Source organism: Musca autumnalis, unplaced genomic scaffold (genome assembly GCF_047663935.1).
Source record: "Musca autumnalis isolate F117 unplaced genomic scaffold, ASM4766393v1 scaffold_1, whole genome shotgun sequence".
Classification (NCBI taxonomy): Eukaryota; Metazoa; Arthropoda; class Insecta; order Diptera; family Muscidae; genus Musca; species Musca autumnalis.
Window position 1 is genome coordinate 278776555 of NW_027411644.1, and position 21063 is coordinate 278797617.

Genomic DNA, 21063 nt, shown 5'->3' on the forward strand with positions numbered 1-21063 from the left:
TAAATAAGAGCCCCTGTTATAAAGCGGAACAAAATTTAGTGTGAGTAAACCTTGCAATTCCATATAAAAATATTTAATACTAGCAAAGTGCCCGCTACTTCGTATGCGTTAAATATATAAAACAAATGAACAATATATAATATAGAATGGTGGAAACATTTTGTGTACTAATACGTACCACTTTAGTTCGATTTTTGTCACGCCTACACAACAAGAGGAATTCACATTTTTTGAGATATTTTAATTGAGGTTCTCAGCGCAAATACGGCCTAACTCAACAACCGCCATCCTCATTTCCAGCTCTATCTGTTCCCCCAAAACCAATTATGGAGCTATTTAGTACTTTACATGTAAATACATAAATACGAACCTCCTCCTATTATTTCAAAATTACCTTTACACAATAACAAATTGTACCAAATCCTGTGCCATTTACAACTTTTCGTATATTTATGGCACATATTTCTTAAATCGGACGTTATAAGCAAAAGATAACAGTAATCTTAATTCCAAATCTCACGAATCCAGATCTATCCGCTCATGCAATACAAAATTTTACCATACATGGAACCATTTCGTACCCCTAAGTGTACCTAATTCCACATTTTAGGATTCGAGCGCTATAATTTCACCCAAATCCTAATTGTACAAAATGTAGTACATTTTGTAAGCATAAGTACGCATTTCCAAAACTAAGTACACATTTCGAAAACTAACCCCAACAGTAATATTAACTCCAAAATTCAAGATTCCAGCTCTAACTGTTCGCTCAAATCCAAGTTGTACCAAATTTAGTACCGTTTAGTACTTTTCGTACAAATAAGTAATAATTTCCAAAACTTCCTCAATCCCACACCCCAACAGTAATCTTAATTCCAAACTTCAAGATTCCAGCTCTAGCCGTTTGCTTAAATCCAAATTGTACCAAATTTAGTACTTTTCGTACTCATAAAAACTACTTCCATATCTCAATCCTACACTCCAACAGTAATCTTAATTCCAAATTTCTTGATTCCAACTCTATCCGTTCGCTCAAATCCAAATTGTACCAAATTTAGTACTATTTTCCTACCCATAACTAAAAATTTCCAAAATTTTATCAATCCTACAATTCAACAGGTATTTTAATTCCAAACTTGAGGATGGCAGCTACATCAGATCACCGAAATCCAAATTGTACCAAATTTAGTACCATTTAGTACTTTTCGTACCCATTAGTAAAAATTTTCAAAACTACCTCAGTGCTATGTTCAAACAATATGCTTAATTCCGAATTTCAGGAGTCCAGATATATCCGATAACTCAAATCCAAATTTGGTACCATTTAGTACTATTCGTATCCATAGTACGAATTTCTAAACCTACCTCTATCAACACTCCAACATCAATTTTAATTCCGAATTTCACGATTCCAAATGTATCCTATCACTGAAATCCAAATTGTACTTTTCCTACCCATAACTACAAATTTCCAAAACTTTATCAATCCTACACTCCAACAGTACTCCTTATTCCAAATCTCGGGTTTTCAGCTATATCCGTTCACCCAAATGCAAACTGTACCAAATTTGGTACCATTTAGTACTTTCGTACCCATGAGTACGAATTTCTACAACTACCTCAATCCTACATTCCAAATTTCAGGATTACAGTTGCATCCGATCATCGTAATCCAAATTGTACCAAATTTGATACCATTTAGTACTTTTCGTATCCAAAGTACGAATTTCCAAACCTTCCTCTTTCAACACTCCAGCAGTAATCGTAATTCCGAATTTCAGGATTCCAAATGTATCCGATCGCATAAATTAAAATTTGGTACCATTTAGTACTTATCGTACCCATAACTAAAAATTTCAAAAACTTCATCAATCCTACTTACCAACAGTAATCCTTATTCCGAATCTCGGGATTCCAGCTATATCCGTTCACCCAAATCCACATTGTACCAGATTTAGTACCATTTAGTACTTTTCGTACACATAAGTACAAATTTTCAAAACTACCTCAGTGCTATGTTCAAACAATAAGCTTAATTCCGAATTTCGGAATTCCAGATACATCCGATAACTCAAATCCAAATTTGGTACCATTTAGTACTATTCGTATCCAAAGTACGAATTTCCAAACCTACCTCTATCAACACTCCAACACAATTTTAATTCCGAATTTCACGATTCCAAATGTATGCCATCATTGAAATCTAAATTGTACCAAATTTAGTACTATTTAGTACTTTTCCTACCCATAACTAAAAATTTCCAAAATTTTATCAATCATACACTCCAATAGTACGCCTTATTCCAAATATCGGAATTTCAGCTATATCCGTTCACCCAAATCCAAATTGTACCAAATTTGGTGCTATTTAGTATTATTCGTACCCAAGAGTACGAATATCCACAACTACCTCAATCCTACACGCCAACAGTAATCTTAATTCCAAATTTCAGAATTACAGCTGCATCAGATCACCGTAATCCAAATTTTACCAAATTTAGTACCATTTAGTACTTTTTTCACATAGGTTTGAATTTCCAAACCTACCTCTATCCAACACTCCAAAAGTAATCTTAATTTTGAATTTCAGGATTCCAAATGTATCTGATCACCCAAATCCAAATTGTACCAAATTTGGTACCATTTAGTACTTTTCGTACCCAAAAGTACGAATTTCCAAAATACTTCTATCCTACACCTCGACTGTAATCCTAATTCTAAATTTCAGGATTCCAGCTCCATCCGTTCCCCCAAATCCAAATTGTACCTTATTTGGTACTATTTAGTACCTTTCGTACCCATATGTATGAATTTCGAAAACTACCTCGATATCTCAAACCTACGCTCCAACAGTAATAGTAATTCCAAATTTCAGAATTCCAACTTTATCGGTTCGCCCAAATTCAAATTGTACCATATTTAGTACCATTTAGTACTATTCGTACACATGAGTACACATTTTCAAAACCACCCCCTTATATTAACTCATCTTCTAAACCTTGATTTTCATTCCAAATTTCAAGATTTTAGCTCTATCCGTTCACGTAATACCAAATAGTACTAAATTTAGTAACTTTTAGTACTTTTCGTACACTTTTAGTTCGAATTTCCAAAAACCATTTGGTACACCTTTCTAACTCTCCATCAGTGAACCTCATTCCAAATTTCAGAATTCTAGCTCTTCGCGTTTGCCTAATACAAAGGGTACCATATTTAGTACCTTTTACTACTTTTAGTACAGTTCTAGTTCGAATTTCCAAAAATCCAGCCTTATCTGACACCTTCGGACCAAGAGTGACCCTCACCCAAAATTTCAAGATTCTAGCTTTAGCCGTTTAGTCTGGGCGTTGATTATCAGTCAGTGAGTCATCATTACTGAACTCTTTTATAAGTATAGATATCCTGCTTTATCTGTTCACCCAAGTCCAAATTGTACCAGATTTAGTACCGTCCAGTACTTTTCGTACCCATAACCAAAAATTTTCAAAACTACCTCAATCCTACAACTCAACAGTACTCTTAATTCCAAATCTTAGGATTCCAGCTGTATCCGTTACGCCAAATCCAAGTTGTACCAAGGTTAGTACCATTTAGTACTTTTCGTACCCCAAAGTACGAATTTCTTAAACTTTCACAATGCTACAGTCCAACAATAATCTTAGTTCCAAATTTCACTATTCCAACTCTATCCGATCACTCATATCCAAATTGTACCAGGTTTGATACCATTTAGTACTTTTCGTACCCATAACCACATATTTTCAAAACTACCTCAATCATTCACTCCAATAGTAATCTTAATTCCAAATCTCAAGATTCCACCTTTATCCGATCACTCTATTCCAAATTGTACCAAATTTGGTACCATTTAGTACTTTTCGTACCCAAAAGTACGAAGTTCCAAAATACCTTTATACTACACTCCTACAGTAATCCTAATTCTAAATTGCAGGATTCCAGCTCCATCTGTTCAAAATGTACCTTAGTTGGTACTATTTAGTACTTTTCGTACTCATATGTACGAATTTCGAAAACTACTTCCATATCTCACACCTACACTCCAACAGTAATAGAAATTCCAAATTTCAGAATTCTAACCGTATCGGTTCGCCAAATTCAAAGTGTACCAAATTTAGTACCATTTAGTACTATTCGTACACATGAATGCACATTCCCAAAACCATATATCAACACATCTTCCAGACCTTGATTTACATTCCAAATTTGAAGATTTTACCTCTATTCTTTCCCATAATACGAAATAGTACTAAATCTAGTACGTTTTAGTACTTTTCGTAGACTTGTAGTCCGAATTTCCAAAAAACCTTTGGTACACCTTTTTATCTTTCCATCAGTGACCCTCATTCCAAATTTCAGAGTTCTAGCTCTACCGGTTCGCCCAAATGCAAATTGTACCAAATTTAGTACTTTTCGCACACAAGAGTACACATTTCCAAAACCACCGCCTTGTATCAACACATCTTCTAAACCTTGATTTTTATTCCAAATTTCAAGATTATAGCTCTATCCGTTCACATAATACCAAATGGTACTAAATTTGGTAACTTTTAGTACTTTTCGTACACTTATAGTCCGAATTTCCAAAAACCCTTTGGTATACCTTTCTATCTTTTCATCAGCGACCCTCATTCCAAATTTCAGAATTCTAGCTCTTCGCGTTTGGCTAATACTAATGGTACCATATTTAGTACCTTTTGGTACTTTTCGTACCGTTCTAGTACGAATTTCCAAAAACCAAGCCTTATCTGTCACCTTCGGACCAAGAGTGACCCTCACCCAAAATTTCATGATTCTAGCTTCAGCCGTTTCGTCTGGGCGTTGATGAATCAATCAGTCAGTCAGTCAGTCAGTCAGTGAATCAGTCACTCTACTCTTTTATTAATATAGATTTTAGTTAGGAAAAATTAGATTTTATCGGAATGGCACAAATATGCGCAATTTTTTATGATTGAATCTGATATTTGAGACTCAAGCGCATAAAACATTAGAAGAAACTATGGTCGGGAAACGACGGGGAAATAGACTTTTTCACTATTGAAATTGTAGTAATCTTAAAAATTATCATAAAAAATTTTCATAAAGAGGATATGTATCACCATTATTAAAGAGCAAAGATGTAAAATCAATCTGAAAATTTTAAATGCTAATCTTGTTCGGAGACTGTACAAAAACAATAAATCTTGAAAAATATAAATTTTCGCGAAAATAATGTCATTTTAATGTTTACCTAATTTCTTAGTTTTCGAAAATTTACTTTTTGTTTTCAGTATGGCTGAGTTCAATCGACTGCTGCATTCGATTGGTTAATCTTACAAAGTCGAGGATGGTTATAGCAAATGTAGAAAAGAGTCTAGTTGCCGTTTATCAAAATTTTTTCATAAAAAACGATTTATATATTTTGAGTTTTGAGCAACTTTAGGCCTATGTTTCCCCTCTGTGCGCCAGATGTTATTTTTCTTTATTTTGTATGTAATTTACAAAATTATATATTACATTAATCTGCAATATCATATTTATCTCTTCCGATGGCTGCAAGATATTTCTTTCAACTTGGGGGGTTCCGTTTTTCCAATATTCGATAAATTATGTGTCAGTCTCTGAACCAAGCTCATCATTTGGGAAATCTAGTATTAATTTGAATTCAGTTACGTTATTTAAAAAAAAAAACAACTTATCCTGTAATACTCGTAGTTACCATGTTATGGTCTCTTTTATACTTATTTTACCGATCTTCTACTTTGCTTCTCTAACTTTGGATGCCATGTTTTGTGATATCATATTTAACTTGATCTTTCCATTGGAGTTTTGTTCTTCCATCGGGTGGCGTAACGTCAAATGGCTCGTATTAATATACCGGTGGCATCTTTATCCATCCTGTTGGCATGGCCCAGCCAACCCAATAATTGCAGATCGATATGATTTACTATATCGGTGTTGGTCGGCTGGTGGAGCTCGTGGTTTATAGACCGGGTCTCTTTCATACTTCTTTTTATATCCACAAAACGAAACAGATCATATTGTTCCATGAGCCGAACTAAGAATATATTTCCAAATGCACCGATCTTCTACTTTACTTCTCTAATTTTGGATGCCATGTTTTGTGGTATCACATTCAATTTGGCCTTTCCATTGAAATTTTGTTCTTCCCTCGGGTCGCATAACGTCAAATGGCTCGTATTCATATACCGGTGGCATCTTTATCCATCCTCTTAACATGGGCCAACCAACCCAATAATTGCAGCTTGATATGTTTTACTATATCGGTGTTGGTCGGCTGGTGGAGCTCGTGGTTTATAGACCGGGTCTTTTTCATATTTCTTTTTAATATCCACAAAACGAAACAGGTTTTCAAACACAAAATATATTTTTCTGTTGTTTTATATCAATTCATATTGTATTTTTAATTAAAATATATAAAATTTGCCACTATCGATCACTTTCATCTGACTTTTATTTTCATTTTAACAATTACTTTTGCAAGTACACAATTACTCGGATACATGAGTATTTGATAATTTATTATGCGGGTATTTATCAATTTATTTAAACTCATGACAATATTATGACAAAGATCGGATCTTTCACCACTTCAATTTCACTCATGAAAATTCGATGACAAAGATCGGATCTTTCACCACTTCAATTTCACTCATGAAAATTCGATGACAAATATCGGATCTTTCACGACTCCTTTCGCACTCATGCAAAAGAACCAGTGAAATCATGATTACACATGGAATCACTTCCATTTAATTTTGCTGGGTATGTATATCACACTTTCATACAGATGATTTACAGTGTATGGGTGTTAGAGAAGTGAATAGATTGGGTGAACCGATACGTGAGACGTACTCATGTGGGAGCACATGAACTAAAACTTCCTAATGAGATCTTGTTATATGTCAATATGTTGAAACATGTAACCTTATTGTGACAAGGCATTGTAATCGTAACCACAACATTGACACTTTACATACATACATATGTGAAGTAAAAGCTAAGTTTTGATGCATATTGATATTGATTATTCAAATATTTAGGAATCATTTTGAAAAAAAGTAAAATACGGATTTAATAATGGCTATTAAAAGCATCCTTTTATCCACTGGGATGGTGTAAATTGAAATTTAGAATAACGGCAATCAGTGTCATAATATAATATCATGGGAAACTGGAATAGTTTAGACTTGTTATTTTTTAAGTAATTTCCATATTCTTTCCACATCCAAAGAAGCACTTTTCGTGTGAGAAGAAATAAATCAAAAGGGGGCAACATCAACAAATGAGCCAACAATAAGTTTCCAAGTTAACTGCCTGTTTGACTTCTTCTTGATAGTAACACTGATCCTTTAAGTGTAGTTCTTTGTTGTGCAACTTGGCATGACATGCATAAATACGTATTCAAAACATAATGGAAGAAGCCAAAGAAAAAGGAATGACAACAAACTTCACGACCATTGCCATTGGTATGGGAACAAATTTAAATGATTTCAAACTTTAAATGCGGGAAATATAGTCGGTCATATAGACCAAAAATATACACTTTTGGAAAATTATATAAACAAACATAAGGATATATCGAATCCGCAATAAAATACAAAAACTCACAATGTAACATTTATCTTGAGCTTTATCAAAATGTTATATTGGGAAGAATACTTACAATGCAGACTATTCGTATATGAGACATCTATAGTTGGAAGAGATTGTAGCGTCCATTAACTATCGTTATTACTATTCGGATTTGTATAACATACGGCGGTCAGTTCTTATCTACTTTGCCATTCACACGGTTGTGAGTTTTTTTAATAAAAGTTGTATTTTTATATTCTGTAGCAGGGACCACACATATACAGGCACGCGTTTGCTGACAGCATAAAAATTGTTGAACTGGCGTTTAACGCGCGTGAACCAGAAGATATTGCCAACACAGAATGGGTACAGACATTAATTATAACTACAATGAAGAATGAATGGCATTAATGAATGAACAAAAATAATGGATGGTGTACAAAAAGGTACACTGATAAAAATTTATGAACAACAGAAAGTGATTTTACTTACTACGCTTATAACTCAAGAATGGCTGAACAAAAATTTTGACAGAAAATAATAAAACCTAAAAAATTGTAGTTTTTCCTTTTTGTATATAAAAGAGTTCAGTAATGATGACTCACTGACTGACTGATAACACTGGTCAACACGACTTTTGTTTCAACCGAAGTTGTTGTTGTTTCTAAATGAAATCGGCGAGCTATTTTCAAATCTGGCCACGGTTTTTCTCCATCAGCTCTTGTTCTTGAGATATAGCTCAAAATCGGTTTTTACGAGTTTTACCCAGAATTTCGATATATTCGGATACAAACCAATATTTTTTGCGGGTTTTTCGACACTAATATATTAAGAAGATGTTGTACGCTCGATACAAAACGTTTTTTGAAATAATTATGGCGAGTATTTATCAAAAAATATTGAAAACATACGATGAATCTTGTAAAAATTGCATATTTTGAGTACTTTAAGCTGTAATTACGTCATCGGGGGAAGTCATAGAAGCATCATATGGCATTCCGGATATGTTCAGGGTGTCTGCTGTATAGTCCTGTATTCAAATATTTAATATAAAGTTCATAGCGCCCACGATTCGCCCATAACCTAAAAATCGCCATGAAGACTGCTAAAGGGAAATAATTTACCAGTGATATCATTACCACATAAGCCATTTACTTTTCAATGGCAGTCTTCATGACGATTTTTAGGTTATGGGCGAATCGTGGGCGCTATGAACTTTATATTAAATATTTGAATACAGGACTATACAGCAGACACCCTGAGCATATCCGGAATGCCATATGAAGCTTGACTTCCCCCGATGACGTAATTACAGCTTAAATTACTCAAAATATGCAATTTTTACAAGATTCATAGTATGTTTTCAATATTTTTTGATAAATACTCGCCATAATTATTTCAAAAAACGTTTTGTATCGAGCGTACAACATCTTCTTAATATATTAGTGTCGAAAAACCCAAAAAAAAATATTTGTTTGTATCCGAATATATCGAAATTCTGGGTAAAACTCGTAAAAACCGATTTTGAGCTATATCTCAAGAACAAGAGCTGATGGAGAAAAACCGTGACCAGATTTGAAAATAGCTCGCCGATTTCATTTAGAAACAACAACAACTTCGGTTGAAACATTCAACTTTTCCAATTTTGTTGAGCAGTGTAATCAACGCCCAGACTAAACGGCTAAAGCTAGAATCTTGAAATTTTGGGTGAGGGTCACTCTTGGTCCGAAGGTGTCAGATAAGGCTGGATTTTTGGAAATTCGAACTAGAACTGTACTAAAAGGTACTAAATATGGTACCCTTTGTATTAGGCAAACGCGAAATTTGGAATGAAGTTCACTGATGGAGAGTTAGAAAGGTGTACCAAAGGGTTTTTGGAAATTCGAACTATAAGTGTTCGAAAAGTACTAAAAGTTACTAAATTTAGTACTATTTGGTATTACGTGAAGGGATAGAGCTAAAATCTTGAAATTTGGAATGAAAATCAAGGTTTAGAAGACGAGTTGATATAAGGAAGTGGTTATGAAATTGTGTACTCATGTGTACGAATAGTACTAAATTTGGTACAATTTGAATTTGGGCTAACGGATAGAGTTAGAATTCTGAAATTTGGAATTACTATTACTGTTGGAGTGTAGGTTTGAGATATGGAGGTAGTTTTCGAAATTCGTACATATGGGTAGAAAGGTACTAAATAGTACCAACTAAGGTACAATTTGGGTTTGGGGGAACGGATGGAGCTGGAATTCTGAAATTTAGAATTAGGATTGCTGTCGGAATGGAAATTCGTAATTTGGGTACGAAAAGTACTAAATGGTACCAAATTTGGTACAATATGAATTGAAGTGATCGGATATACCTGGAATAGTGAAATTTGGAATTAAAATTACTATTGGAGTGTGGAATTGGGATACTTTTGAAAATTCCTACTTATGGCTACGAAAAGTACTAAATGGTACCAAATTTGGTACAATTTGGATTTGGGTGATCGGATACATTTGGAATCCTGAAATTCGATATTTAGATTACTGTTGGATTGTTGGATAGATGTAGGTTTGGAACTTAGGGTCTATGGAACCAAAAGTACTAAATGGTACTAAATTTGGTACAATTTGGATTACGGTGATCGGATGCAGCTGTAATCCTGAAATTCGAAATTAAGATTACTGTTGGATTGTTGGATAGAGGTAGGTTTGGAACTTCGGACCTATGGGAACAAAAAGTACGAAATGGTACTAAATTTGGTACAATTTTTATTTCTGTGATGGGATACATTTGGAATCGTGAGATTCGGAATTACGATTACTGTTGGAGTGTTGATAGAGGTAGGGTTGGAAATTCGTACTCTGGATACGAATAGTACTAAATGGTAGCAAATTTGGATTTGAGTTATCGGATGTATCTGGAATCCTGAAATTCGGAATTAAGCTTAGTGTTTGAACATAGCACTGAGGTAGTTTAGACAATTTGTACTTATGGATACGAAAAGTACTAAATGGTACCAAATCTGGTACAATTTGGATTTGGGTGAACGGATATAGCTGGAACCCCGAGATTTGGAATAAGGAGTACTGTTGGAGTGTAGGATTGATAAAGTTTTTAAAATTTTTAGTTATGGGTACGAAAGTACTAAATGGTACCAAATTTGGTACAATTTTAATTTGTGTGATCGGATACATTTGGAATCCTGAAATTCGGAATTACGATTACTGTTGGAGTGTTGATAACGGTAGGTTTAGAAATTCGTACTTTAGATACGAAAAGTACTAAATGGTACCAAATTTGGATTACGGTGATCGAATGTAGCTGTAATCCTGAAATTTGGAATTAAGATTACTGTTGGCGTGTAGGATTGAGGTAGTTGTGGAAATTCGTACTCATGGTACTAAATGGTACCAAATTTGGTACAGTTTGGATTTGGGTGAACGGATATAGCTGGAATCCCGAGATTTGGAATAAGGAGTACTGGAGTCGGAGTGTAGAATTGATAAAGTACTAAATTTGGTACAATTTGGATTTCAGTGATAGGATACATTTGGAATCGTGAAATTCGGAAGTAAAATTGATGTTGGAGTGTTGATAGATGTAGGTTTAGAAATTCGTACTTTGGATACGAATAGTACTATTGTTTGAACATAGTACTGAGGTAGTTTTGAAAATTTGTACTTATGGGTACGAAAAGTTCTAAATGGTACTAAATTTGGTACAATTTGGATTTGTATGAACGGATAGGGCTGGAATCCTGAAATTAAGGTTACTGTTAAAGTGAAGGATTGATGTAGTTTTCGAAAACCTTACTTATGGGTACGAAGAGTACGAAATGGTACAATTTGGAATTGGATGAACGGATACACCTGGAATCTTGAGATTTGGAATTACGATTACTGTTTTTATTTTGTATTCAAGTCAGTGTATGATTGATATATGTTGTCGAAAAACGTGCCATGAGTATACGAAAAGTACTTAATGGTACTCAATTTGTTGGGTGTAGGGACTGTGATGGAATCTGTATGTTTTGGAGTTAGGGTGAGTATTTCTATTCAACGTTTGTCTCGCTGTTAATGTGTAAGGGTGAGATATGGCTGATCTTTTTGAAAATTGAATTAAAAAGAGACGAACATTACTAAAATAAAAATTGATCAAAATTCGCCATTTTCATATTATTTGTTTATTTGTTGTTATATCCTTTCCGCATACGAAGTAGCGAGTACTTTGCTAGTATTATATATATTGATTGTCTTTAATACCCGTTAAAGGTAGTGAGCTACCGTTCAACCATAAGAACGTTAATAACTTGGGTTTGGGCGCCGGGTTAGTATCCTTCCCCTAGAAAAAAGCAACTTACTATGAAAAAACGAAAGAAAATAACAATGTTTTAAGGACCATGATTTGCGAATCTGCACCTGGAATGTTCACACTCTTTATAGAGAAGGTGCATTTTACGCATTAGCAGATATACTTGAAAAGTACAAGGCCGACATTACTGCCATATAGGAAATACGATGGATTGGGAAAGGCTTCACAACAATTCCTAAAGGTGACGCACTGTATTATAGCTGCCATGACACAACGCATGACTTTGCTTGCGGATTTGTAGTTGGTCGGGGGTTAAAACATCTGGTCTCCAGCTTCACCCCAGTGAATGAAAGACTCGCTGCAATTCGATTAAAAGCAAAATTCTTAACATCAGCTTTATTTGTGGTCCTGCTCCCACTGAAGACAAGGACGAAGAAACTTATGACCGTTGCCCTGGCCATGACATTAAAATTATACTAAGCGATTTTAATGCCAAAATTGGAAAGCAGAATATCTTTGGCCCAACAGTCGGGAAATTCAGTCTCCACAGCGAAACATCTGACAATGGTATGAGGCTGATAGACTTTGCAGCTGCAAAAAACATGGTAGTTAGCAGTACCAGATTTAAGCATCTAGATATACATGAGGGCAACTGGCTGTCTCCAGATCAAAGAAAAAGAAATCAAATTGATCACGTTGTGATAGATGGAAGACATGCATCGAGCGTGTTGGATGTACTATCGTTCCGACGTGCAACCGTAGACTCGGACCATTACCTTGTTGCAGCAAAGGTACGTACCAGATTAAACGTTGCAAAGTGCGAACAGACACATCACGGAAGTTGGACATCGGTGAGCTGCAATCACAACAGATAGCCACAGCATATTCCACTCAACTGGCCCAATTGCTTAATCAAAGCACTCCTCGTCCCGATAACGTATCAGGACAATGGCAAAACATTACCCACTCCATGCAAACAGCCACAAAATCAGTACTTGGATACCAGAGATCTCCACCAAGGAATCCATGGTATGACCAAGAGTGTCGTGCTGCTACCGAAGAGAAAAATGCGGCATGTAGGGCTACTTTACAATCCGTAGCAACGCGTAGCGCACGAGAGAGGTATCGGGAGAAAAGTAGAGAGGAGAAAAGTCTTTTACGCAGAAAAAAGAGAGATGGAAAAGCGGGAGGGTGAACAAATCGAGATGTGCAGGAGACAGAATGAAGTCCGAAAATTCTACCAAAGAGTGAAACATCAAACTGATGGATTTAGCACTGGCACATCCTCCTGTAGTGACCAGGAAGGTAATTTGGTAACTGATACAGATAGTGTGCTAAGGATATGGAAAGAACATTTTTCCAAACTATTGGTATTCAATAGTAGCGACGTTGACGAAGATACCACAGATCCAATCCCAGAAGATGGTATTGAATATATACCACCCGGTCAAGATGAGGTAAAGACAGCAATAAACCGGCTGAAGAATAATAAGGCAGCAGGACTGATGGCCTAACTGCCGAGCTGTTTAAAACCGGAGGCGATATGCTCCATCTGGCAGGAAGAACGCGTACCCGACGATTGGAACTTGAGCATCCTGTGTCCCGTCCATAAGAAAGGAGATACGACTTTATGCACCAACTATAAGGGCATAAGTCTTCTCCCTATCGTTTACAAGATAGTGTTAGAGATATTGTGCGAACGACTAAAGCCCATGGGCAACGAAATAATTGGACCATACCAATGCGGCTTTAGACCTGGCACCACCATTGACCAGATATTTACCCTACGGCAAATCCTGGAGAAGATCCAAGAGATGCAGATCGACACCTACCACCTTTTTGTCGATTATAAAGCAGCCTTCGACAGCCCGCAACGTTCAAAGGTATTCCAAGCCATGTCTGAATTTGGTATCCCCTCAAAGCTCATTCGGCTTTGTAAAATGACTCTAACTGACACAAGATCTTCATTTAAAATAGAAAGAACCTATCCGAAGAAAGAACCTCTCAAAAGAGATTTCAGGCAAGGATACAGCCTTTCGTGTGATCTTTTCAGCATCCTGCTAGAAAGGGTTATACGAGAGGCAAACGTCAAAAGATGTGGCACAAGCTACACCAATAGTCACATGTTACTTGCTTATGCGGATGATATAGTCATCATGGGACGATCAGTAAAAGAAGTAACCGATACCTTTATGAAGGTCGAATGAGAATCTGCTAAAGTGGGTCTGGCGGTAAACGGTGAGAAGACCAAGTAGAAGGTGTCGGCGCGCAATTCGTCCATTGAGCTCGGACCAACTGTTGAAGTTGGTTCCTATAATTTTGAAGTAGTAAAATACTTTGTATACCTCGGCGCAGTCGTAAACACAACAAACGCCATCAGTTGTGAAATAAAAAGAAGAATTGTATTGGCCAACAGATGCTACTTTGGCTTAAGTAAGCACTTTAAAAACAAAGCCACAACAGGTCAAACAAAAATAACGCTTTACAAAATACTGATACTGCCCGTGCTGATGTATGATTCCGAAACCTGGGTACTTGGCGTGTTTGAGAGAAAAATTCTTCGAAAGATCTACGGACCAATCTGCGTTAACGGCGAATATCGACGTCGCATGAACCACGAGCTGTATCAGCTATGCAATGACATCAGTATAGATAAACGTATCAAGATGCAGCGATTGCGTTGGCTCGGCCATATCATAAGAATGAGCGATGATAAACCCGCTAAAAAGGCGTATAAATTCGGGCCGCATGTCGGTGGACGCAGAATTGGCAGGCCAAAGAATAGGTGGCGCAAACAAATGGATGAAGAGATTACAAGGCGCGGTATTCCAGAAAGCGAAGCACTAAACAGAGAGAATTGGCGATATTTTCTTAGTTTGGTCTATGGAACAAATGTTCCGTAATGGGCCAGCTAAGTAAGTAATATATTGATTGACACCGTGGGACATTGGTATGCACATTCGTCTTGCACACTAAATGCCCGGGTTCGATTCCCAAAATCAAACTTTCACTCGCTGTAATGTAGGCAACATTTCCTGTATTCAGCCATGTAAAACATCTATACAACTTGTGTATTAAGACACGGACTAGGCGATAAAAAGTAGGTCCCATATCATTGAGCCAATTGAATCGTTAATATCAGGGAAGTCTCCTTTGTTTTTTTTGTAGAATTCTTCAAAACTCAAGACATACATAAATATCTTTATTTTATTGATTCGGCTCTGCTTCCAATTCCATGTTAAGAAAAGACCCACCAGAACAGGATTGCTCCATAATGAAAGTCGAGTTACGTGAGTTGGTTTGGTTTGTACAGTTTAAAAGGTGTAGCGTATCATGTGGACTGGTATTGCATGTTGGGCAGGTGTTCTGCGTTGTGCCATCAATCCTGGTCCATTAAAAATGGAGGCGGCTACACCAACCGGAGTTCAGTTGCGGGGGCACCTATCCACCAGATGGTGATTTTGATGGATTTGCATATAGCATACCAGCAGATATGGCTGTTGAATTAAATAGCATTACACAACATTTATCAAAGCTGGGACCAGACGCCATGAGCGTACAATTATACGCGTACGTAACTATCTCAATGTCGTCAAGTGGGCGTGGAATTGTGAAAAGGGGAAACAGTTCCGGAGATATCACCCCTCCTTGGTGAACTTCTCGTTTTACTCTGCGGGGCTTGAACATGTTATTTCTGAACACACGACAGTTGGTGACCCAACGTTTCAAACAAGGTGGGAGGGTAGTATTCTCGACAACCTGGAACAGCGTAGTATTTCTGCTATCCAAGTACTAGGGAGGTAGTTAGTGGTCGGTATTGTTGATCCGTCGATCTGCTCATTCAGATGGAGCATCATTTCCGCAGTCCATGTGGTGAACATGAACTAAGTGGGGGATATTTTCATATTCGTAGCTTGGAAGAACCTAGCTTGGAAGAACCTCAGGGACCTCAGACCATGAGCGTATAACCATTCTCGTACGTAATTATCTCTATGCCTTTGGGAGAGTGTGAGGTTGTAGTCAGGTCCAATGCTACCATCGCAGTTCTGGGACACGGTCTGTTCTGGTTGAGTGCTCGGCTAATATGTGCGGAAATGGCGTGCAGTGCTGTTGTAGTACTATGCTGCTTCCGGAATGCATGTTGATGATCCGCAACCGGATAACATGCTCTGATGCTAAGGGAGGAGTAACCTGTCCACATGTATCTATGCTACTGTTGACAAAAGTGAAATCGGCCTGTATGATTAAACTTTGCTAGGATCACCCTAACCATTTTCCACGCTTCGAGAACTAATAGGGTGGCTAACGATAAGTTGAGGCTTTGCTCAGACACTTGACTTATCGTTCATCCAGCTGCTTTAGCACCACCATTAAAATTCCTTCAGTTCCAAGCGCTTTGGATGATTTTGCGCCTCCATCGTAAATTGTGGTGGTTCCTCCTCGGCTGAAAGAGATCGCAAACAACGTAAACCACTTCTTGGTCGCTATCGGGGTGCTCAACAAATTGTCGACTAAAATAACCAGCCTATCTCTTCAAATCTCTTGAAACTTGCCGTTAAATGTGGCAGATGTCTGATCATTCTTCTTACCACCCTGTCCATTTTTCACGCTTCGGGAATTATTAAGGTGGCTTACGATAGATTGAGGACCTTGCTCACATACTTCATCCACCTGTTTTAGCACCGTAAATTGCGTTGGTTCCTCCTTCGTTGAAAGAGATCGCAAACAACGTAAACCACTTATCGTTGTCCGGTCGCTATCGGGGTGCTCAACAAATTTTTTCCTACCACCCTGCCTATTTTTCAGGCTTCGGGAACTATTAGGGTGGCTAACGATAAGTTAAGGACTTTGCTCAGATACTCGACTCCAAATGTTTCGGCATCACCATTGAAATTTCGTCAGGTCCCAGCGCTTTGGATAATTTTGCCCCTCAGATATCATTTGCAACATCACCTATCGAAAATTGTGTTGGCTCCTCCTCGACCGAAAGATATCGCCAACAACGTAAACCACTTCTAGTCGCTGTCGGTGTGCTCAACAAATTGTGAGCTAAAATAACCAGTGCACCACTTTGGATCTGCCACAACCACGCCGATAAACTTGGCAGATGTCCGATCACCTCGGGCCATGAGTTCCTCTTCCGTTTGGGGACCAACCGGTAGTAGTCTTATGGATAAGAGGTCGTACCAGAGACTTAATTCTGGGACCACGGGTACCAGTTGCCCCATGGTGTAATGACCAAGTCTGGTAGTTGGTGTCGGCCTCCTTGTGGGAGTATCGTGGTGGCTGTTGTTGTACCCAAATCGTGGGGAGAGTCTTCGGCTTGAATGTGGAGTTGCATTATCAACCGGCTGTCTGAGGCATAGAAAGACAGGAGCTTTGGATGGTGCTCCGCACCAAACCAAGGTGGTGAACAGTACTAAACTCTTGAACACAATTGGTACCTCACTATGGTGCAATGGGCCTTGGTTGGTCGCCTGTAATCAACCCGGTGCTTAGAACACCGTGGGGTTGAGCCGTCAAGGCAGGTACCCACGCTAGTTATCACCACCTAATGTCCGATCACCCTTTTTCCCAGGGTTCGATAGCGCCTTAACCGTTTTCCACACTTTAATACTACCACCGGTTCCATTGTTGAGCACTTTAGATGCTCTAGCTACTTTTTCCTCTTGCGATAACCGACTAATCTATTAACTGCCAATGTCAGTTCTCTGACTCCGGGGTGGCTAGGGATCGTGCGGGGAAGCTCATCCCGCTCATTCGCTAATCCCATCGCCTCTGTTGGGAAATTAGGTCTTATTTTAGAAATTCGACCAGCTGGAATATGACGATCGCCTGTATCAGTGATGTAGTTTCGGAATTCCCCCTCTACTACCCAACATCAAAGGGATTGGACATTTCTCTGAAGTGTTGATTGGTGAATTCTCTGAACCTTGGCAATTGGCTTTCCCATGGTTAAAGAAAGTATGGCATACAGAGGTTATGAAGTCGTTCGACCCGCTGGAAAATGGTGACCTTCTGCATCAGTTGTGATGTCTCGGAAATTCCTCTCTTTTACCAGAACGTTATCAATTGGCATGGAGATGAGTATAGGAAGATGGTCCGACAGAAGGGAAATGGCGGATTACCAAGTCAGGACATTCTTCAGACAAGGCGACACGACAGATATGTCAGGCGACCTATGGCAGTGTCGTCTAATCCTGGTGATCCTGGTGGATGTGTCCTCGTTCACGGTTCAAAATGTGGAGCTATCTATTTGCTCAGCTAGCGCTATGCTTCTCTGGTCATTCCTGGGATTGAATGTAGCCTGATGTCAGGCGAAAACGCGGGATACATGTATTAATCGGCGGGATATACACATTTAGCAGTTCCACACTTTACCGCTACCCCTAATATTCTCCAACAATGGTTCACTGGAGTCGAGCTCAAGCGAAATACGTCTGTATTGTACAGATTGGTGCTATAGGATTGCAAGTCGTATGATTCAAGTGAAGTACGTTGTATCCATCACGACTCCAATTACTGCAGGTGTATTATACTTCTTCGACTCATAAAATGCTCGATCTCATTGATCTTGACACGAAGACCATCACAGTTAAACTGCAGGAATGTTATGTCATCAGGAACTAAAGCAGCAACACTGCGCCTGCCTGGTACAGCCGTTGTGGAGATTGCGGCGAAGTTTCATAATCCGATGACGAAGACTCACAGGGGATCATATTGGCAAGAAGAAAGCAGAAGGGCCCCCTTTAACAAAATTTAAATGAATGGTGCTTACACCTGGGAAGTTTTTGCGGTTTCTGAAACTACAATGTTCATAGATGAGAAAAATTAAAAAAAACAAGTAAAAAAGTGTCAGTCGGCTTTGCCGACAGATATATACAATCAACCAATGTGAAGTGAAACTTTCATCTACGGACAGATCGAATGTATTTAAGGTCTCTTCAGAATTTTGTGGCCCTTTTTGGACATTTGAACCGACAAAAATGTGGATTAGGATTAAAGTTCAAAACTTTTGCGCAGGAGGGAATGGACCGACATTGTGCATTACGGAAGTGAATCTTATTTTAAATCTTATTGTGCAGTTAATTGCACTAAGACACAAATGTTGAACTTTTGAGGGGACGGTACCCTTAAGGAGGTCCGATATGGGCCATTTTAGAAGTTAAACTAAATTTTGACAAAATATTAGCGTTCCAAAGTTTGAACCAAATAGGTTGCCCCATTCAAGTGATATCGTCCTTGCATTTTAGTGACATTTTTTAAGTATTGGGGAGAAGTACCGGAAGTTGTGGACCAGCATTGCCCCATGAAACTATGTATCGATATAATATGACGAAGACCAAATCGGTTGAACAGTTCGAGAGTTATCGTGCTCTCCGACCGCCACATATGGTGACATAGGGGTTGTTTACAACTTTCCGACTGTTTTCCCAAGAAATATAGACTTGCCCCTGTCAAATTTTGGACCGAATCGGCAGATCCGTTCGATAGTTATCTTGCGCTCCAATCACTACACACGGTGTCATAGGGGCTTTTTTGCATCTTTCAGGCTATTTTCTCAGGAAGTATAAACTTGCCCTTAATGAAACTTGTTCCGTAGTATGGGAGGCAAGTGAATACAAGTTGTTGCAACAAAAATCAAAGCGATTCGAGAGCAGGTCCTAATCTGAACTTATTCGAAATTTCATGTGGGAGGTACCCGAAGGAATGGACCGATTTTTCCATATTGAAACCTCATCTAAGTCTGGTAGAAATTTCACGATGTGCAAAGTATGGATCAAATCGGTTACTTCAAGAGTTGTCTTGCGCACAAATTTTTCGAACATCATGGAACTTTTGTGGGGGAGGTACCGGATGGAATGGACCGATATAGCCCATCTTCGAACTTAAACTAAGTTTTGGCAAAATTTTACGAAAGCCAAATGTTGGACCAAATCGGGTTATCCGTTCGAGTTCGAGCCAGACAGACAGACGGACGGACGGACATTGCTAAATCGACTCCACATTATCTGAAACACATTTCGTCCAACCATACTTGGGGTCTAAAACCATTATTTCGATGAGGCACATTTTGCTGGTATGAAAGTGTATATACCCTCGTTAGCATAAAGGCTGAGGGTATAAACAAAAACAAAAAAAAAAAAAAAATCGGCGAAGGGATATTCAAATAAATCGCGGTCAAAGTTCACACTTTTAGGGCTTTTTTAGGTTTTCGCGATTTTGCTTGGAAACCGCAAGCCCTATCGAAATCGGATTAAAAAAAGTGGTAGCAGTGAAAATTCTTTTTAAGATTGACTTCTATGATATTTTCGTAGGTATTACCATTTTTGAGATATAGAAGTTCAAATTTTGACACTTTACAGACTGTATATAACAAGGTCATGACTGCAATTTCCCAACTTAAACTTATATATCTCAAAAATGGTACAACCTAGGAAAAAATTACGAAAATCAGTCTTATAAAGAATATTCAAAGCTACATATATGATTTTTTAAAAATCCCTCCAGCGATTTTTTCTTGTTATCGGATTTTTCTCATCTATGAACATTACTGTTTCTGCGAAAACTTTCCAGGTGTACGCGGTTTTCATTCAAAGTTAGTTAAGGTGCACCCTGTATGACATTGTTTTATAGGGGGCCATACAGTCAGTACATTGTCCCAATTTGAATTTCTATGTCTCAAAAATGGTAAAACCTACGAAGATAGCATTGAGTTCAATCTTGTAGAGAATTTTCACTGCTACACCATTCTCTTTAATCGAAGCAAAACCATGGCCCGGGGTTACTACCTATCCCGACACGGACAAGAAGAATCCGGAGCAGACATTCCGGGATATATTCCTTCCTATTTGTGGAATAAAATCTGCCTAAACAATCTATTGTATGTGTGTATCATGCTCCGAGTGTAAATTCTCAGACAAATACCTTCGAATGATATTAAAATATATAATAACCTTGTTAACGACCAAAACATCCTGACCATCAATGACAACTTCTAAGCCATACATGGGTATGTAGGCATTTACAAAGCATGCATCATTTTTATACACTTCAATCTCCATTACACTGTGCAACAAAATTCAATTTTTTTCAAAATGATGGGAAAAACCGTGTAGATTATGAAAGTAGGGCTAAAAATATGAGACACGTGTATCGGCGTTTTTAAAGTTT